Source organism: Jaculus jaculus, chromosome 15 (assembly GCF_020740685.1).
Source record: "Jaculus jaculus isolate mJacJac1 chromosome 15, mJacJac1.mat.Y.cur, whole genome shotgun sequence".
NCBI lineage: Eukaryota > Metazoa > Chordata > Mammalia > Rodentia > Dipodidae > Jaculus > Jaculus jaculus.
The window spans coordinates 23,082,974-23,103,950 of NC_059116.1; the positions used below are offsets into that span (position 1 = coordinate 23,082,974).

Here is a 20,977-nt window from a genome sequence, read left to right on the forward strand (position 1 = left end):
TGAACAAACAGGAACATTTCAGGCTAAGATTTCAAACTACAAGGCTAAAAAACCCAAGAACTGTATATTTCACCATTCACACAGGGTCTCCTAGAGTGTACCGTCTCTTTTGCAGCAGCTCCAAGCGGAGGAGTTCACATCATGCCCTGTTAATACACCTTCTCTCTTGATAATTACACTCCTTTTTAGGATATGGGAGATAGAATTGTTGCTTGACCACTGTGCAGATTTATGTGACCTACCAATGTTAGTCTAGCACAGCTTAACAAAACTCGCCGAAGGACACAGGACAAGCGAAAGTACCAAATAGACAGTGAAGTGAAATGGACCAGAATTGCTATGGCTTCTGCTTTGCATATCAAAGGAAACAGAGCAGGAGCTAGAAAGAACCAAGGGCAGGATGAGGATGGGCTCCCTCAAGGCTAGATCTTTATAAGAGTTGTGTTTATGGAATCAAAATTCAGGAAGGAAACAGACACTTTTAAAGAAATAGCTCTCAGGTCTGGAGAGATGGATTAGCAGTTAAGGCACTTGCCTGCCAAGCCAAAGGACCTAGGTTTGATTCCCCAGGAGCCACATAAGCAAAATGTACGAGGTGGTGCGTGTGTCTGGAGTTAGGTAACAGTGGCTTGAGGCCCTGGCATGCACATTCTCTCCCTCCTTCTCTCTTCTGTCTAACTCTGTCTCTCTCAAATAAATAAATAAAAATGAAATATTTTTAAAAAATAGCTCTCAAATCTGCAGAATGCTATATAGTTCTGAGTGAAAATTTGACAAGGAAAATGAAGGGGGATAAAAAATGCATTTCTATTTAGAATGAAATGACTTGTATGTATCCTTTTGCACCTCTGGACCAATAAGTTTCTACGCTCTAAGAAAGGCCAGGGGAACAATCACCTGGATTCATATGCCACAGTGGAAATGTGAAGATTTTTCGAGATAAGAAGAAGCTATGGGAAGACCCATAGTCCAGGGTTTATGTAAAAGGGAAAGACTTTGAGAATGAGAGAAGGAAAAGGGGGTGCTGGAGTGAAATGAAAAAATAGGATATTGAGAAGAAGGGAAAAAATAAACATGGAACATGTCTTATTATTCAAGAGTAATTTACATGAAGACTTTTTTTTAAAGTATTTTTTGTTCATTTTTTAGTTATTTATTTGAGAGCAACAGACACAGAAAGAAAGGCAGAGAGAGAGAGAGAGAGAGAGAGAGAGAGAGAGAGAGAGAGAGAGTGTGTGAGTGAGTGAGGGGGGGGGAATGGGCCCACCAGGGCCTCGAGCCACTGCAAACGAACTCCAGATGCATTCACTCCCTTGTGCATCTGGCTAAGGTGGGTCCTGGGGAATCAAGCCTTGAACCAGGGCCCTGAGGCTTCACAGGCAAGCACTTAACCACTAAGCCATCTCTCTAGCTCATGAAGACGTTCTTAAAGGCAGTATAAACCAGTTATATATAAAGTAAGAAAAACAATACACTAAACTGAGTCACTACTTCAACTCTGAAGTATAAAATTTCCAAAGTACAACACCAAGGCCTTTCCTAACTACATGAAATAAATAGATACATCTCTCAGGCAGACCTGCAATTCACTATGTAGTCTCAGGGTGGCCTCAAACTCACAACGATCCTCCTACCTCCCGAGTACTGGGATTAAAGGCATGTACCACCATGCCCATGAAATTTATTTATTTATTTTATTTTTATTTTTTGGTTTTTCGAGGTAGGGTCTCACTGTGGCCCACACTGACCTATGTAGTCTCAGGGTGGCCTCGAACTCACGCTGATCCCCCTACCTCTGTCTCCTGAGTGCTGGAATTAAAGGCGTGTGCCACCATGCCTGACTTGAAACTTATTTTTTAAAATATTTTATTTCTTTATTTTTTTGAGAGAGAGAGGAAGATGCAGAGGGAAAGAGAGAATGGGCATGCCAGGGCCTCCAGCCACTACAAGTGAACTCCAGACACATGTGATCCCTGTGCATCTGGCCTGCGTGGGTCCTGGGGAATCGAACCAGGGTCCTTAGGCTTTGCAGGCAAAAGCCTTAACCGCTAAGCCATTTCCTCAGCCCGAAAAAGTATTTTAAGCGGATCTTAGAACTGCCTTGGAAAGTCATTTCTTTTATTAAGAGAGAAACCTAAAGGGGTTCAGTATATGTGCTATGGTGGAGTAAATGCATTGAGAGTAGGTCCAAGGCCACCCACTTGTTCTGCAGTCACAAAGCCCTGTGTTGGCCTAGAAAGTTGCAGCAATGGCATTGTGTTAATTGCAGTAGGTATATTGTTATGTAGCAAATTTAAACATGCGACCTAACTCTATGCTACCTACATGAAATTCACTTCAGGTTGGGCGTGGTGGCACACGCCTTTAATCCCAGCACTCGGGAGGCAGAGGTGGTAGGATTGCCATGAGTTCGAGGCCACCCTGAAACTACATAGTGAATTCCAGGTCAGCCTGGGCTACAGTGAAACCCTACCTCAAAAAGAAAGAAAGAAAGAAATTCACTTCAAAAGATTACAAAGTGGGCCGGAGCCGCCATCTTCCAGTAATTTGCCAAAATGACAAACACAAAGGGAAAGAGGAGAGGCAGCCAGGATGTGTTCTCCAGGCCTTTCAGAAAACATGGAGTTGTTCCGTTGGCCACGTATATGCGAATCTACAAGAAGGGTGATATTGTAGACGTCAAGGGAATGGGTACTTGTCCAAAAAGGAACGCCTCATAAATGCTACCATGGGAAGACTGGAAGAGTCTACAATGTCACTCAGCATGCTGTTGGCATTATTGTGAACAAGCAAGTCAAGGGCAAGATTCTTGCCAAGAGAACTAATGTGCGTATCGAGCATATTAAGCACTCTAAGAGCCGAGACAGCTTCCTGAAACGGGTGAAGGAAAATGACCAGAAGAAGAAAGAGGCCAAAGAGAAGGGAAGCTGGGTGCAGCTGAAGCGGCAGCCCGCTCCGCCCAGAGAGGCGCACTTTGTGAGGACTAATGGAAAAGAGCCGGAGCTGCTGGAGCCTGTTCCCTATGAGTTCATGGCTTAATAGATGTCCTAAATGAATCAGACCTAGACTGTCTTCATTAAAGTATGGTGTCCTCACTCACTCAAAAGAAAAAAAATAAAAGATTACAAAGTCAGGTTGAAAGTAATGACTAGACAATAGGGAGGCTGGGGTTGGGGAGGGGAATGAGGGGGGACACAAAACTGGACCCAAATGGCAATGGCACCATAAAATTCTATATCCTAAAAGACAGACTACATGGTTGAACCTTCATCAGATCCTTAGAAGGAGCACCTGAACCACAGGGCCCTGGAAAGGGTATGATGAAGACTAACTTCTTCTCCTGTTTTTTTTTTTTTTTTCTTTTCTCTCTCTCTCTCTCTTCTCTTTCTTCTCTCTTTCTCTTTTATATTACCTATCTTTTTCTTCCTTCTTTTCCTTGGCGCTGGCCTATAACTCCTAGTACCAGCATGTGGTTAAAAATCTACAATGAGCTGTTGATCAGAGAGACCTACAAGGTTACCCAAAAGAAGACAGGTTTATGTCATAATACTTGATGACCCACCAAAAGTTAGTGGTAAGACCCTACTGCTGAAGACACCGTATGCTATTGGTACTGGCTGGAATCTGGAAGAGAGTCAGTTCCCAGACAGCTCATCTAGTGCCAGAAGGTGCTACATGAGCAACTGGCGGAAAATGACCAACATCTGTCCAAGCAACTCATGGTCTAAGCTACTTAGCAGCAAACAACCTGACATGATGCTCACACAAGTGTAATGGTGGCACATAGTCATGGTGGGTAACAAACTGCTCTTGATTTGGCTAATGGATCTGCTCAGTGGAATGGAATGTATAGCTGGCTCTGGGAAACTGGTCAGAACCACATCCAAAAACTGAGCCCACTCTCCATTATCAAGCTCCCATCAATCGTGGGCTACAAGTGGGCCTACACCTATTAAATTCTCTCTCAAATAATAATGGTTATCCTATTTACCTGGTACTGACTTCACTCTCAGTTGGAGAATTTGCTTCTCTTTTTCAGATGCTTGCAGAACCTGAGGAGAGAATCAGCCCCATCACACCTCACCAGGGCCCCAACTGAAACCAAGAGTAATTGGGGAAATGAGCAAGAGTGCTGCTTTCTTGGTAACCTGGTATCAGCACATGGGTGAAGGAGATACACACAGAGAACACTCAACTCCTACCAAACCAGATATCCAGAAACACAGGCTCCCAAGACCTCATCACTGAAGTAGACCTAAAATGAACCCAACATGGCTCACGGAAATTCGCAGAAAAGGGGGCAGGAAGATTGTTAGAATCGCATGTTATGACATGATGCACAGAGACATTGTCTCTTCTCCATAACTGATGGACAACCCCACAATGCAAGACCCATATTCCCCAACAAGGAGGGTCCCTGTGGAGGAGGGAGGACAGGGAGGAGGCTAACGATGGTACCAACATGGCTGTATACACACTGTGTACATAACTAATAATAATAAAAAAGACATTTAAAAAGAATGGAATAAGATGCATCATACAAATACCAATCAAAGAAAAACAATGTCTAATTGATAACTGATAAAGTTGCTTAAGGACAAAGAAAATTGGGCTGGGGAGATGGCTCAGTGGTTAAGGCACCTGCTTGTGAAGCCTAAGAACTCATGTTCTATTCTCCAGGTCCCACATAAGTCAGAGGCACAGTGACACAAGCGTGCATTATCACACATGTGTACAAGGGGGGCACACACTTCTGGAGTTCTTTTGCAGTGGCTGAAGGTCCTGGTGGGCCCGTTCTCTCTCTTTCTCTCTCTCCCTCTTTCTCTCTCTCTCAAATAAATAAAACATTTATTTAAAAATAGAACAAAGAGGGCTGGAGTAATGGCTTAGTGGTTAAGCGCTTGCCTGTGAAGCCTAAGGTCCCTGGTTCGAGGCTCGATTCCCCAGGACCCACGTTAGCCAGATGCACAAGGGGGCACACGCATCTGGAGTTAGTTTGCAGTGACTGAAGGCCCTGGCATGCCCATTCTCTCTCTCTTTCTCTGTCTCTTCCCCTCTTTCCCTCTTTCTCTTTCTATATGTTGCTCTCAAATAAATAAATAAAAATGAATACATTATTTTTTTAAAAAAGAACTAAGAAAATTATTAAGGATAATGGACAATATATAATGATAAAAGGACCAATCTATCAAGAAGACATAGAAATCTTGAATCTTATGGCTGGAGAGATGGCTTAGCAGTTAAGGTGCTTGCCTGCAAAGTCTAAGGAGCCTGGTTTGACTCCCCAAAACCCACATAAGCCAGATGCACAAGATGGCACATGTGCCTGCAGTTTGATTACAGTGGCTGGCGGTCCTGGCATGCCAATTCTCTCTCTCATAAATACAATAAAATAAAAAATAAAAGAAATCTTAAATCTTTATATGGGAAACAATATAGCCACAAAATACCAGAGGAAAAACTTAATCAAATAAAAATAAGATATAGGCAAATTTATAATTATAGATGGTGTTGCAGTCCGGTCGCATTGCTGGTAGAAATCACCCAACCAAGAGCAGTTTCTGGGAAAAAAAAAGATTTATTTTGGCTTACAGGCTCGAGGGGAAGCTCCACGATGGCAGGGGGAAACGATGGCATGAGCAGAGGGTGGATATCACCCCCTGGCCAACATAAGGTGGACCACAGCAACAGGAGGGTGTGCCAAACACTGGCATGGGGAAACTGGCTATAAAGCCCATAAGCCCGCCCCCCAAATCAATACACTCCCTCCAAGAGGCGTTAATTCCCAAATATCCATCAGCTGGGAACCTAGCATTCAGAACACCTAAGTTTATGGGGGACACCTGAATCAAACCACCACAGATGGAGACTTCAGTCCCTTTCTCAACAGTTGAAACAACTACTCATAAAATCCATAAGAATATAAAAGTCTTAATATACTCGATAGGTATAGACTGAAACCTAGTCCAAGGGCAGCATAACACACATTCGTTTTCAAGGCTACATGATCATCAACCACATTTTGAGACTAAGGTAAACCCGAACAAACTGAAAAGTTTTTTTGCACGTGTACATGTGCCGTGCGTGCGTGTTCACATGCTATTTCTGTGGGTGTGGCTATGAGCAGGCATGCAGTTGTGTGTGTGTGTGTGTGTGTGTGCAAGTGCATCCAGAGGCTGAGGTCAGTTTCTTTCTCAATCTTGCCCCATCTTACTCATTGAGACAGATCCCAGAGCTCATCGACTCAGCGGAAGGAGCTGGTCAGCAAGTCCCAGGCATCGCCTGTCGCTTCCTTCTGAGTGCTGGGACTGCAGACACGTGCCACAGAACCCACCAGGCCTTGACGTGAGCAGTGGAAAAGAGCTTAGCTCATTACCAGCACGAACCACAGGAGAATCCAGCTGGAAATAGTATTAGAAACAGGAAAACCTTCAATACTTAGGAATTAAACAATATGTTAAATATCATCTGGGTCAAATAGGGAGTGATAAGGAACACACACACAATCCAGCTTCATGAAGGTGAAAATACGCTTGTGACAAAATGTGTGAGCTACAGCTGAAGAGATGAGTGAACTTTGTAGCTCCAAGCACATACATTAAGAGAGGAGGGATCGCAAACAATCCAAACTCCGATCTCAAAACTGGAATCAAGAGAGAAGCAGAGGGGCTATCCTGCAGGTCTCAAACAACTCCAATCAAGATACAAGCTGATTATGAAGTGAATAAAGAAATGTAAAGAGGGCTAGAGGGCTGGTTTAGTGGTTAAGGCATTTGCCTGCAAAGCCAAAGGACCCAGATTCGATTCCCCAGGACCCTCATAAGCCAGATGCACAAGGTGGCACATGCGTCTGGAGTTCGTTGGCAGTGGCTGGAGGCCCTGAAGTGTCAATTCTCTTTCTCCCTCTCTCTCTCTGTCTCTCTCTCTCTCAAATAAGTAAGTAAAAAAGAAAAAGAAATGCAAAAAGACAGTATCCAAATTTGAAAAAGAACAATGTTTCAAGATTGACTTGAAGTATTACTATGAAGGTATGATAAGCAAGACAACATAGTTTAAAGATAGACATAGATGATAGATAGATAGATAGATAGATAGATAGATAGATAGATAGATAGATAGATAGATATTAATGGATAAGATAATAATAAACATATATGGTCATAAATGGCTAGTTGACTTTGGAAAATTTGCATACAAAGTTCATACAAAATGGGAAAAGAAAGTATTTTTTATAAATTGTGTGAGAATACCTGGATGACAAATGATGGGAAATGTAATTTTCCTTCACACAATATACAGAAGTGACCTCAAAATAGATGTAAATCTAAGAAAACATCTAAAGTTATAAAACTTTTACAGATTTTTAAAATTTTTCTTATTTTCTATTCTGTTCCATCCCTCCTTCCTTCCCTCTCTTTCTTCCTTTCTTTTCTTAAGGTCTTAAGGTCCAAGCTCTGCCTCAACCTTTCAAATGCTGAAATTACAGCCATGAGCCAACATGCCTGACTCCAAAAATCTTAGCAAGCTCAGACAAGGTGAAAAGTTCTCAGAACACAAAAAGTCCAAGCAATCAAAGAAAAATATTGATAAACTGGACCTCTAAAGTTCCAAAGGGGGCTGGGGAGGTGGCTTAATGGTTAAGGTGATTGCCTGTGAAGACTAAGGACCCAAGTTCAACTCCCCAGATCCAATGTAAGCCAGATGCACAAGGTGGCACATGTGTCTGAAGTTTGTTTGCAGTGACTGGAGGACGTGGTAAACCCATTTTCTCTCTCTCAATATGTTAAAATAAAATAAATGTATTTTGAAAATATTTCATTTGAAAACACCGTAAGAAACTTAATTTGGGGTATACTATAAAAAATAAATAAATACAAAACCAAAAAATTATTATAGCACAATAAGAAGACAATCCAATTTTTACCATATAATCATAGTGCTTAAAAATATTTTCAAATTTGCCAGATGTGATGATACACACCTTTAATCCCAGCACTCAGGAGGTAGAAATAAGAGGATCACTGTGAGTTCAAGGCCACCCTGAGACTACATAGTGAATTCCAGGATAGCCTGAGCTACAGTGAAACCCTACCTCAAAAACATACACACACACACACACACACACACACACACACACACACATATTTCAAACCATCTCCTGACTATGACTATTATTCTTTCTTTTTTAATTAAAGATTTTAAAGCATTGGGGCTGGGGAGATGGCTCAGTGGTGAAGGTGCTTACCTGCAAAGCCTAATGACCAGAGTTTAATTCCCCAGGACTCACATAAAGCCAGATGGCAGGAGGATGCATGCATCTGGAGTACGTTTGCAGTGGCTGGAGGCCTTGGCGCGCCCATTCTCTCTGTCTGTCTCTCTTCTATCTTTCTCTGTTTGCAAATAAACAAAATTTTTTTTAATTATTTTTTATTTATTTATTTGAGAGCGACAGACACAGAGAGAAAGACAGATAGAGGGAGAGAGAGAGAATGGGCGCGCCAGGGCTTCCAGCCTCTGTAAACGAACTCCAGACGCGTGCGCCCCCTTGTGCATCTGGCTAACGTGGGACCTGGGGAACCGAGCCTCGAACTGGGGTCCTTAGGCTTCACAGGCAAGCGCTTAACCGCTAAGCCATCTCTCCAGCCCAAACAAAAATATTTTTAAAAAATTTTTTAAACTTCACTTAAAGATGGACATAATCCTTTCCTTTATTCCCCATTCTCTGCCACTGAACCTTCTTTCCTACTATTTTCTCTTCTATTTTGATGTCTTTTTTTTTTTTTCCCTCTTCCATCATCCATAACAACTTGCTGATGGATCCAGTAGCATGCAGGTCTCATTCAAATAATGATAGCACTGTGAGATCATGAATGAAACCATCACTTTTTAAGATGAGCAAAAGTTCAAACAGATAACTCCCTAAATGAAGCTATACAGAAGTCTACTGAGCAATAAGGAGGGGCCTAATATTGTTCATCATCAGAGATATACAAAGTAAAACCATGCTAACATGCCACTATAGAGAGAGAGAGCGAGAGAGAGAAGAGAGAGGAATAGCTAAGATTTAAAAAATAAACAAGGCTTATTGTTTATAAGGGATACAGCTCAGTGGCAGAGCTTGTGTTTAGCTTATGAGAAGCTCTGGGCTTAATCTTCAGCATAGAAAAATAAACAACGAAAAATAATCAGACAAGTCCGAGTTGTCTGATTTACAAGGAGGAACTGACATTCTTGTATTCTCTGGTTCAGATGTAACATGTGATAGCTGCTTTGAAGAGCAGTTTGTCTATTTTTTTTTAAAGTAAATTTTGTACTTGTCATGTGTGTGAGCAATCAAACCCAAAGTACTCACTCAAACGAAATTAAAATGTGTATGTACAAAGACTGATATATGAATGTGACAGCTCATTTACAGAGCCATGAATTGGAAGCAACCCTAAGATCCATCAGAAAAGGTAAATAAGTGGTTTGAGGAGCTGGTTCAGAAGTTAAGGGCACTTGCTTGCAAAGACTATAGGCCCAGGTTTGATTCTCTAGTACCCACGTAAAGCCAGATACACAAAGTGGTGCGTGTACTTGGAGTTTCTCCACAGAGGAAGCCCTGGCCTACTCATTATCTCTTTTACTTCTCTCTCTTTCTGTCAAATAAATAAATAAACATTTTTAGGTTTAAAAAATATTTAGTTATTTATTTGAGAGAGCAAAAAGGAGATAGAGAGAGAGAGAGAGAGAGAATGGGTGTGCCAAGGCCTTTAGCCACTGCAAACGAATGCCAGATGCATGTGCCACTTTGTGCACCTGGCTTACATGGGTGCTGGGAAGTTGAATATGGGTCCTTAGGCTTTTCAGACAAGCACCTTAATGGCTGAGCCCTCTCTCCAGCCCCATGTAATCTTTCTGAAAGCACAGTGCATACACTTTCTTACTCCACCATGCTTACAAATAAATAATAAGTAAAATAAATAAAACTAGTAAAAAGTGAATGCATATGTCTCTGGCCATATTGATTTCCAATATACACATGCATCTCCCATGTGCAGTTTGTGGGTCTTTACATGTCTAATATATAAAATAACTTTTGTCTGTACATGGATATAAACACTAAGAAATGAAGATGCATAAGATAAATTTTCTCAAATTTTCCTTCTTTATTGTGTGCCAGGAACCGTTTTGAATGCTTTCTCACAAAATAAAAGAGACTAAGACACAACAAGTCCTGACCAAAATTCGACAGGGAGTCAGAGGTGGGATACAAAGAGAAAAGGCTCATCTAGTTATGGAAACCAAGGAGAGGTGCTGGACTAGACCCGAGGGAGGAAAAGGGGTTTCAGTTTGAAAGATGACTAAACGTGATCTGGTGTTCTGAACAAACTTGAGACCACACACTTACACATCCCAACACACTTCTGGGCACTACAGCCAGCAAATATATGATGGTTTATATTGAATTGTTCCCCTAGCCTCAAATGTCTGTCAATAAGCCTCTGCCCCCAGCTGGTGGAGACTTGGGAAGGTAAAGCCTTGCCAGAGGAGGTGGTCACTGGGGGCAGGCCTGGAGGTTTATTGCTTCAGGATGAAGATGTGAGCCACTTGCCATATGTTCTCTAATGAAGTTTCCCCTTGCAACTGCAAGCTGCAATCAACCCTTTCCTCCCAGAAGCTGCGGCTGTCAGGTGCTTTGCCCTAGCGACGAGAAGGCAGCCGCTACAATTTTGATTAGGTTAACTGAGATGGGCTGACAGCCCACCCCACCCCCTTGACTGGGAGACACTGTTTGATGGGCTTAGGTCCCAGACTGTATGAAATGGGAAATGCTGGCTGAGCACCAGTATACGTTGCTCTCTGCTGCCTCGCTGGGGACCGACTGTGACCTTTCCTCACCATGATGGGCTGTCACTGGGAGCTGAAAGAAGTCCTCCATTAAACAATTTTTTTGTCAAGTTTTTTGCTACAGTAATGAGAAGTTAACTAATACTACGTGTGTGTGTGTGTGTATGTGTGTGTGTACAGATATTCCTTTTAAAACTGGAATCCATCCATCTCTAAAATCTTGCTACAATTTTATTAACAAAAGCATCATTAGCCAGGTGTGGTGGTGCACATCTTTAATCCCAGCACTCAGGAGGCAGAGGTAGGAGGATTGCCATGAGTTCCAGGCCACCCTGAGACTACATAGTAAATTCCAGGTCAGCCTGGGCTAGAGTGAGACCCTACCTCAAAAAACCAAAAAGGCAACAAAAGTATTATAAAGGCTTTGATGTTATGGCAACAACGTTCAGGATGTGTTCATTAGGAGCAGACTGCATCTCAGGAAACCACTTTTTTTGTTGTTGTTCATCCATAGGCAACAACTTCTCATTCGTTAAGGCTGTTTTATGAAACTGCAACAACCCAGTCACATGTTCAGATTTTATTTGCCATGCTAATTTCTCCTCAATTTCCACTATGGTCAATAAGTATTGGTTTTGACTCAAGTTGCCCAACTGCAATAACTCTTAACAGGGAAGGTAGCCTGGCCTTGGAGGCTTTGAGGCCAGAGATTGACTTTTCTCTCTAGGTATGAAAATCTGGGGTGGCATCTTCTTTCCATATAAGGCTATTTTGTTTACAGTGAAAAACTACTGTTGAAGACTCCACATGCCTGGATTGCAGGTCACTGACAAACCAAGCTGGAGTTGAGCTGGATGCTTCCTCGCTGTTGATTAGCTGGAAAGACCTTATGCAGCCTGCTGGGGGACAAAAGTCATCAATAGTCTTAACTAGCAGTGGACCCTGCAAGCTTTACAGTTGGCCAATCAGGCCAAATATATCAAGTGATGCAATGGTGGCATGTCTGTTATGGAGGAAACCAATCACTTTCTGATTGGACTTGAGGCCACTTCGTGGGAGGGAAATCCTGTCTGGCAATGAAAAGCTTATGACTGAGGAGGTCAGAAGCCCTGGTTAGGCAGGGGAAACTACTATGTCATCTGGCTAAATGGATATTTTATGCTCACCAAACTGCCCTCTAAATACTTATTTTTATGCACATATATTTATACATATATATGTATTAGTTTTATAATGTTTCTATTTATTTATTTATTTTTATTAACAACTACCACGATTGTAAACAATATCCCACGGTAATGCCCTCCGTCCCCCTACTTTCCCCTTTGAGACTCCATTTTCCATCATATCCCCTCCCCCTCTTAATCAGTCTCTCTTTTATTTTGATGTCATGATCTTTTCCTCCTCATATGATGGTCTTGTGTAGGTAGTGTCCGACACCGTGAGGTCATGGATATCCAGGCCATTTTGTCTAGGGGATCATGTTGTAAGGAGTCCTACCCTTCCTTTGCCTCTTACATTCTTTCCACCACCTCTTCTGCAATGGACCCTGAGCCTTGGAAGATGTGGTAGAGGTACTGCAGTGCTGCTTTATGGCCATATATTAATGCTACTCTCACTTTTGTTTAGAGAAGCTTCTCTTTTCAGATGGTGGTGGCCACTGGCGTGACTCAGAACTCACCAAAGTGCTGTAAATGACCATTGAGTGTTCAGATGGAGACATCTCTGTCACACCCTCCAAGGCTCAGGGACCACTGCAGAAGAGGTGGTAGAAAGAGTGTAGGAGCGCTTACTGTCTTCCAGACACAAAGTGGACATGCTGCTCATGACTGCACAGTAGCTGAAGCCGCCTGCACAAGACCTACATGAGAGGAAGAAAACAAAAGCTGACGCTGAAATAGAAGACAAAACAATTGGGAAGAAGAACGGATTCTGTGAGGGGAGGGTCCAAGAGAGATGTTGCAGTCAGGTTCTCATTGCTGGCAGAAATCACCCGACCAAGAGCAGCTTGTGGAAAAAATAGGTTTATTTTGGCTTACAGACTGGGGGAAAGCTCCATGATGGCAGGGGAAAATGATGGCATGAGCAGAGGGTGGACATCACCCCGTGGCCCACATAAGGTGGAGAACAGAAACAAGAGAGTGTGCCAAACACTGGCATTGGGAAACTGGCTACAACACCCATAAGCCGGCCCCAAGAATATACTCCCTCCAGGAGGTGTTAATTCCCAAATCCCCATCAGCTGGGAACCTAGCATTCAGAACACCTAAGCTTATGGGGACACCTGAATCAAACCCCCAGAAGGGGGAAAAGGGACAGTGGTGGAAAGGGATTATAATCATGGTACATTGTGTATATTTATGGAAGTTGTCAGTGAAAAGCTAAAATAAATAAATAGATAGATCAATGATTGAATAAACAAAAAGAAAACCAATTGTTGAGTATAGTCATTTCATCAACTACTTTGCTCTTTCAGATAACATGTCATTTCTCTATTAGCCCTGCCTTCTTAACCTCATATTTTTATGTCAAAGAGGAGACAGATGCATCTTCCAATCTCATAGACCAACTGGCTGAGATTTTTCAGGCTTCCTGGCCTCCCTCATCCTTTGTAGAACTGAGCCAGGGCCTTGCTTGGGATTATTAAGCTCTGACTTAAAGGAGCATTACGGCTGGTTTGATCCTCTTTCCAGACCATGAACACTTTTTCCCAATCAGCCATAAAGTCTTGTCTCTTTCTTATAATCCATATATTCAGTAGAAAAGAACTTTAACTTTCCTTCAAGAACTTTTTTTTTTGAGTTCACAACTTGGTTAACTGGTGCAAGAGGCATTGACTTTGACCTCTCTCGGCTTTCAATATAGTTTCCTTTCACAGAGTTTAAGCATTGCTGGCTTTGGATTTGAACGAAGGGACGTGTGTGGTTCATTCTTTACCTCAGACGTTTATGGGCCCCTTAGGGGTGTTCAATGACTTACGTTCCTTGTTGTTGGGTGCCATAGAAGAGGGAGTCTAAGAAAAGAAACACAGAGCAATCTCTCTTCCTCCTTCCTTCTCTCTCTCTCTCTCTTTTATACACACACACTTATAGTTTAAGCTTGTCATCATATATGAGCATGGTTCATTCCCCAAACAATACGAAAGAAACATCAAAGATCCCAGATCAAATTGTCCCTAAAGATATACTAATAGCAAAATAAATAATAAATAAGTTAATGAAAAGTACTAAAATGTGGCACAGAGACATGAAATGAGCATGAATTTGTCTTGGGAAAATGCCACCAAAGAGAGTTGCTTAGGGCAGGGTAAGCCCCGGATCTTCAATGTGGTAAAGAACACAGTATCTATAAAATGCAATAAAGTTCAAAGTTGAGAGCAATAAAAATATGCTTGCATATCTGTAGCTGTCTGCCTACCCGTGGAGTTAAGCAAATAAACACTCATGTCTTCCAACCCTCCCCATCCCCGTCAGGCCTGAGGGAGGCCTGTGGTTCATTTCCCTGTAGACAGGAGCCTCTCCTAAGAAACAGGCTCATATCACAGCCTTCCTGCTACTTCAACAAATGCCCCCGCCTTTGCTCAGTGAGCCAGTCAGGCTCCCAGAAAAAGCCCTTCATTCTTTCCCAACAGTGCCTCCCCAAGACAGATGTTCTATATCAAGAACACCAAGTCCAGCCCTGAGGGCTTAGCCAGCAAAACCTCACTATCAGCCTTTGCCTCCAGGAGATGATGTAATGCTATAGAGACATGTCCTACAATCTCCCCCACCCCCCAAGGCGGAAGGCAGAATGACTCACAAGGGACAGGGGACCAGGCCTTGGGCGGAATATCAGCCTCTGTTGTGATAAGTGGCTATGGTGTGGAACCAGCCCTGGAGAATGTGTCTCCAACTAGAACTCTCTAGGAGTGGATTTCACAAACTCTTCTGGTGGACGAACCAGTTCTCCATGCCTCTGCTTATAGACCTTTCTTCTTAACTTCTTATTATTTACTTATTTATGAGATAGACAAAAAGACAGACAGACAGAGAGAGAGTATGTGTGTGTGTACCAGCCACTGCCAATAAACTCCAGAAGCATGTGCCACCTTGTGCATCTGGCTGATGTGGGTCCTGGGGAATCAGACCTGGGTCCTGAGGTTTTGCAGGCAAATGCCTTAACCACTAAGCCATCTCTCCAGCCCTCTTTCTTCTTCATAGGGTCATGCTGCAGGGTAAGCTGTCCTCTGCTATGTTCAGGAGAACTTCCGGTGTGGCCTTGCCATCTACACAGCAGTCAAAGCCTCATGCTTCCACAGGAAGTCTGGTAATTTGGAAGCGAGAACCTTGCAGGCTGGGGGACAGTGCTGTGAGAAGGCAGTCACAAAGCTGGGTCCTCTCCCCCATGACCAGGCCTGGTGGTCCTCACTCAGAAACGCTTATGTTCATGTGCGTACAACACGTCCAGTTCCCTGACGCTATTCGAACTAGTCGATTCTCAGTTGAGGCTGGAGCTTGCCAAGGACAGCTCTGATGACACAACCGAGGATATACTAGATGTCCAAAGCATGAAGAACTGAATGACCAAAGGACATCCAAAGGGTACAGCCAGCACAAAAAGATGGCTCAGAAAAGCCGCTTAATCTTCTCAAATGGATGCTCCCACGCCTTGGGTACAAATCCTTTAGGACGAGAGAAAGAACTTTAAGGGTCACAGACGGCTCCTCTGTACTGGGGACTTCCTGTTTATCGTCTCAATTACTCATGAAGTCACCCTTGGAGGCTTTAGGACACTTTTACAGATGCAAAGATGGCAGCCTGAGAAAAGTGAAATGATTTCCCACAGATCTCTTCAGCCAGGAAGGGGCAGGACATGGGCCCCCACTGAGGTCTGCCCCTTGGGCACTGGACATCAGGGTGGGCAGCTCAGTTTCAGTAGCAATACAGGGCACACAGCGCTGTGTATCAAATGAGGTGACTTTAGAGCAATGCAGTTAAACCTTTGACTATGGATAGGGATTAGGACAAGGTTTACCTTTGAACTACTCATAAAAGGAAAGGTTTAGGAAGCCGAGAACCATCATAAAGCACATTGCTGAGAGAGAGTGTGGAGGACCCTTAAACAAACTGTCTTTTAAACACCTCAAGCATCAGACAAGCATTTGTTTGCATGAACTGAATGGTATGTCGGCCTCTGCCTGGAATCATTTCTCACTTTCTCTTTCCTTCCCAGTTGTCCCAACTAACTCTTTATGTATCCTTCAAGTCCTGCCTTGACTGTCACTCCCTATGGGAAGTCTTCGCTGACCCCAACACTAAGTGACTCACTCCCGCTGTCCACCCTTACGCTGTTCTAGTTCCTGCATCATTTAATTTCTTGTTTATTATCAGTCTGCCTTGCTAGGCAGCGAATCCCACAGGGACAGTAGTGACTATGTCCCTAGCACTTAACATAGGCCCTGGAACACTGCCAAAAACAAAACAAAACAAAAAATTGCTTGTTAAGTGAATGTATAAAGGATTAACTGACTTGATAATTACAAATTATAGGTTCTTCTGAGAAACTTTTTATTTTTTTCCCACAGCAGATTGATAGGTCATTCTTCTAATGGTTCCCTATCTCTTTCACAACTATTTACTGAATGACTACATTAAGCACTGGTAGGCGAAGAAGTTGATGCATTTCTCTGCCCTAAGCACGCCACTGCATCCTGTCCCCAGGTCTGTAGAACCTTCACCATGCTTCACAGAACTTGCCTATTTACACAGTCACCTCTACCACGAGAAGGCTGCAAGCTGCTAGAAATCAGGTTTAGAGTCTTGCTCATCTATACAAGTAGAACCTGGCACCGAAATTGGCAAAGAAGTTTATCCTTGTATGTGGAGAGTAAAATTTTTTTAAGTTTTTTTAAAAGTTTGTTTATTTTTATTTATTTATTTATTTGAGAGTGACAGGCAGAGAGAGAGAGAGAGGGAGAGAGAGAATGGGTGTGCCAGGGCCTCCAACCACTGCAAATGAACTCCAGATGCGTGCGCCCCCTTGTGCATCTGGCTAATGTGGGTCCTGAGGAATCAAGCCTCAAACCGGGGTCCTTAGGCTTCACAGGCAAGTGCTTAACTGCTAAGCCATCTCTCCAGCCCTGAGAGTAAAATGTTTTAAAAATTGTCATTTTGGCAAAATGAATGGAATACTTTAAAAAAAACCTTAAATCAAGTCGTTCCAATGTCACCTATATAGATCATGCTTTCCTTTTTTAAGATTTTATTTGTTTATTTGAGAGAGAGGCAGAGAAAGAGAGAGAGAGAGAAAAAACAGGCATGCTAGGGGTCTCTAGCCACTGCAAATGAAGTCCAGATGCATGCACCACCTTGTATATCTGGCTTTACTTTGGTCCTGAGCAGTTGAACCTGGATCCTTTGGCTTTGCAGGAAGTGCATTAATCACTATGCTATCTTTCCAGCCCCATCCTTTTCTTTTCTTTCTTTCTTTCTTTTCTTTTCTTTTTATAATTTTAGGTTTTAGATTAGCATACAAAGTAATGGGTTTAATTGTGGCATCTTCATACACATTTATCACTATGTCTATATCTACATTCATCAGTACACTTTTCTCATTCCCATGATAAAATACTTGACAAAAAAACAACTTAAGGATGAGTTGTTTCAGCTCATGGTTTCAGAATACAGTCCCTCACGGTGGGAACGCCAGGAGCATAAGGCCGCTGGTCACTTCACATATCTACGCTCGAGAAGCAGAGAGCAACGCATGCCCGTGCTCAGCTTACTTTCTCCGTTACTTAGGCCAGGACTTCAGTCTGTGGAATGCTGCCACCCACATGCAGCATAGGCCTTCCCATCTCAACCTCATCTAGAAACTTCCCCACAGACGTGCCCAGAGGTTTGTCTCGTACGTAATTCTAGATCCAGTCAAATGCACAATATTAACCACAACATTCCTCCCCCATGGCCCTCCGCCATCCTCCTCCTCCACTCCAGCTGCTGCCTTCTTCCCCCAGTTAGCACCACTTGTACCTGTTACATGCCTTCTGTTACTCTTGCTAGCTACCACTTCCCTTTAAGGTCTCTTTCTCAGCTGGGCGTGGTAGTGCACCTCTTTAATCCCAGCACTCAGGAGGCAAAGAGGTAAGTGGATCACTGTGAGTTCGAGGCCACCCTGAGATGACATAGTAAATTCCAGGTCAGCCTGGGCTACAGAGAGACCCTACCACAAAAAAGGATCGTTTTCTTCTATCTCATGATACTCCCCTTTCTAGTTTTATCACACACACACACACACACACACACACACGCAAACCTAGGTTCTGCATATGACAGCAAACATGCGAAATTTGTCTTTCTGAGCCTGGCTTATTTCACCTAACATAATGATTTCTGGTTGTATCCATTTTCCTTCAAGCATAATAATTTCATTTTTTTCTTTATGGCTGCAAAGAATTCCATGGTACAGATATACCACATTTTCTTTATCCATTCATCTGTTTATGGCCATCAGGTCTGGTTCCATTTCCTGGACAGTATGGATAAGGTAGATATAAACATGGATGTGCAAGGATCCCTATGCCTAAGAATTCTTTGGGTCTATACCCCAGAGTGGTAAAGCTGGGTCATATGGCAACTCTGTTTTTCAGGGAACCTCCATACTAATTTCCACAGTGGCCGATATAAGTTTACAGTTCCACCTGTAGTGAACCAAGGTTCCTCTTTCCCCACATCCTCATTAGCATTACTGCCATTTGTTCTGTTGATGGTGTCTATTTGGCTCAGGGTGAGATAGAATCTCAAAGCATTTTCAATTTGCATTTTCCTGATGGCTGGGGATGTTGAGCACTTTTCAAGCGTTTATTGACCATTTGTATTCCTTCTTTTGAGAATTGTCTGTTCATATCACTAGCCCATTGATTGATTGGATGATTTGGAGTCTTGATGCATAATTTTTGCATTTTGTATAAATATTAATCCCCTGTCTGAAGCATAGTTAACAAAGATTTTATTCATATTCTGTAACTGACTCTTCACTCTGGTGATTGTTTATGATGCAGAAACTCCTTAATTTCATATGACCCTTTTGGCAATTCATGTTTTTATTTTCTGTTTTGGTTTGTTTTTTTTCGAGGTAAGGTCTCAGTCTAGCCCAGGCTGGCCTGGAATTCACTATGTTGTCTCAGGGTGGCCTTGAACTCATGGTGATCCTCCTAGCTCTGCCTCCCAAGTGGTGGGAGTAAAGGCATGCACTATCATGCCCAGCTTATTATTTTATTTTTATTTATTTAACAGCAAAAGAGGGAGGGAGAGAGAGAATGGGAGAATGGACATGCCAGGGCCACCAGCCACTGCAAATGAACTCCAGACACGTGCGCCCCCTCGTGCATCTGGTTAACGTGGGTCCTGGGGAATCGAACCTGAGTCCTTTTGTTTTGCAGGCAAACACCTTAACAACTAAGCAATCTCTCCAGCCCTGGCAATTCTTCCATTTATTTATTTAGTTAGTTAATTCATTAATTACTTAGTGATTATTAACATACAAAGAATTAAGTTTCATTATGGTACTTTCATGTAATTTTTTGGTTTCCCTTCCCCCTATTGCCATCTTTCTACTTCCTTCTTGTCCCTTTTGCCTCAACACAACCTCCTTTCTGCTTTCATACTACATGTTTCCTTTCACTCTCTCTCTTCTCCTCACCTGTCACTCCCCTTTCATGGTCTCCTGTCTCAAGTAATAGCCTATACTAAGTCTCATATCCCTTTAGTTACATACAGACATACAAACCTTAAAACTTAGGGACCACATATGAGAGACAACATGTGATTTTTGTCTTTCTAGGCTTGGGTTGCTTCAGTCAGTATAATTTTTCCAACCCCATTCATTTTCCTATAAATTTCATAACTTCCTTTTCCTTACCATTGAGTAAACTGCCTTGTATGTATGTATGTATTACATTTTCATTACCCAGTTATCAGTTGAGGAACATCTAGGTTGATTCCACTTCCTAGATACTATGAGTACAGCAGCAATGAATGTGGGTGTGCAAGAATTTCTGTGGTGGGACCTAGATGCCCTACATTGTAAGTCTAGGAGTGATATAGCTGGATCATATGGAACTTCAATTCTTAGCTTTTTGGGAAACTTCCACGCTAATTTCCATAGTGGCTGTACCAGTTCACCCTTCCACCAATAGTGAATAAGAGTTACCCTTTCCAGACAACCTTGCCAACATTTGTTGGTATTAGCTTTTTTGAGTAATAACCATTTGGCCTGAGGTGAGATGAAATATCAAAGTGGTTTTAATTTGTATTTCCCTGGTGGCAGGAGACCAGGAATTTGAGACTTGTCTGGGCTACACATTAAAAAAAAAAAAAAAAACTTCTGATGGCCATTGTTTTTCTCCTTTTGAGAGCTACCTATTTATTTTATTAGCCCATTTATTGAATGGTGGTTTTGTTTTGTTGGTGTTTAGTTTTTGCAGTTCTTTTTAAATTCTAAATATCAAAACTCCTGTCAGAGGAATATCTGGCAATGATTTTCTCCTATTTTGTACATATTCTGCTCCTTTGAAGTGAAGAAACTTTTTAATTTCATATATTCTCATTTGTTGTTGACTCTTGGGATTATGTCCTATGCTACTGGAGTCTTATTCAGAACTTACCTATACCTATAACTTCCAGTGCATTGCCTAAATTTTCCTCTAATATTTTCAGCATTTATGGCTTTTACATAAAAGTCTTCGATCCATTTTGAGAAGATCTTTGTGCAGGGTGAGAGATGTGGACCTAATTTTATTCTTCTGAAGGTGGATATCCAGTTTTGCCAGCACCATCTGTTGAATAGGCTGTCTTTTTCCAGTCTGTGTTTTTGATATGTTTGTCACAAACTAGGTGACCATAGCTGCATAGGTGTATCTCTGGGTCCCCTATTCTATTCCATTGGTAAATGCGTCTGTTTTTTTTGCCACTGTCATGCTGACTTGGTCAGTGTGGGACTATAGTACAATATTGGATGAGAAATTGTGATACATTCACAATACATTCAAAATTCACAATATATTCAGCAGTGTTTTTTCTACTTAGGTTGGCTGTGGCTATGCATGGTCTTTTGTGTTTCCATATGACTTGTTGGATCATATCTTCTAGTTCTGAGAAGAATGTCATTG

At 42.3% G+C, this 20,977-nt stretch overlaps 1 pseudogene; it reads left to right on the forward strand.

The window, feature by feature from the left end:
- The first annotated feature begins 2,552 nt into the window (after positions 1 to 2,552).
- On the forward strand, positions 2,553 to 3,061 carry LOC101615522 (annotated as a pseudogene).
- Positions 3,062 to 20,977: the final 17,916 nt, after the last annotated feature.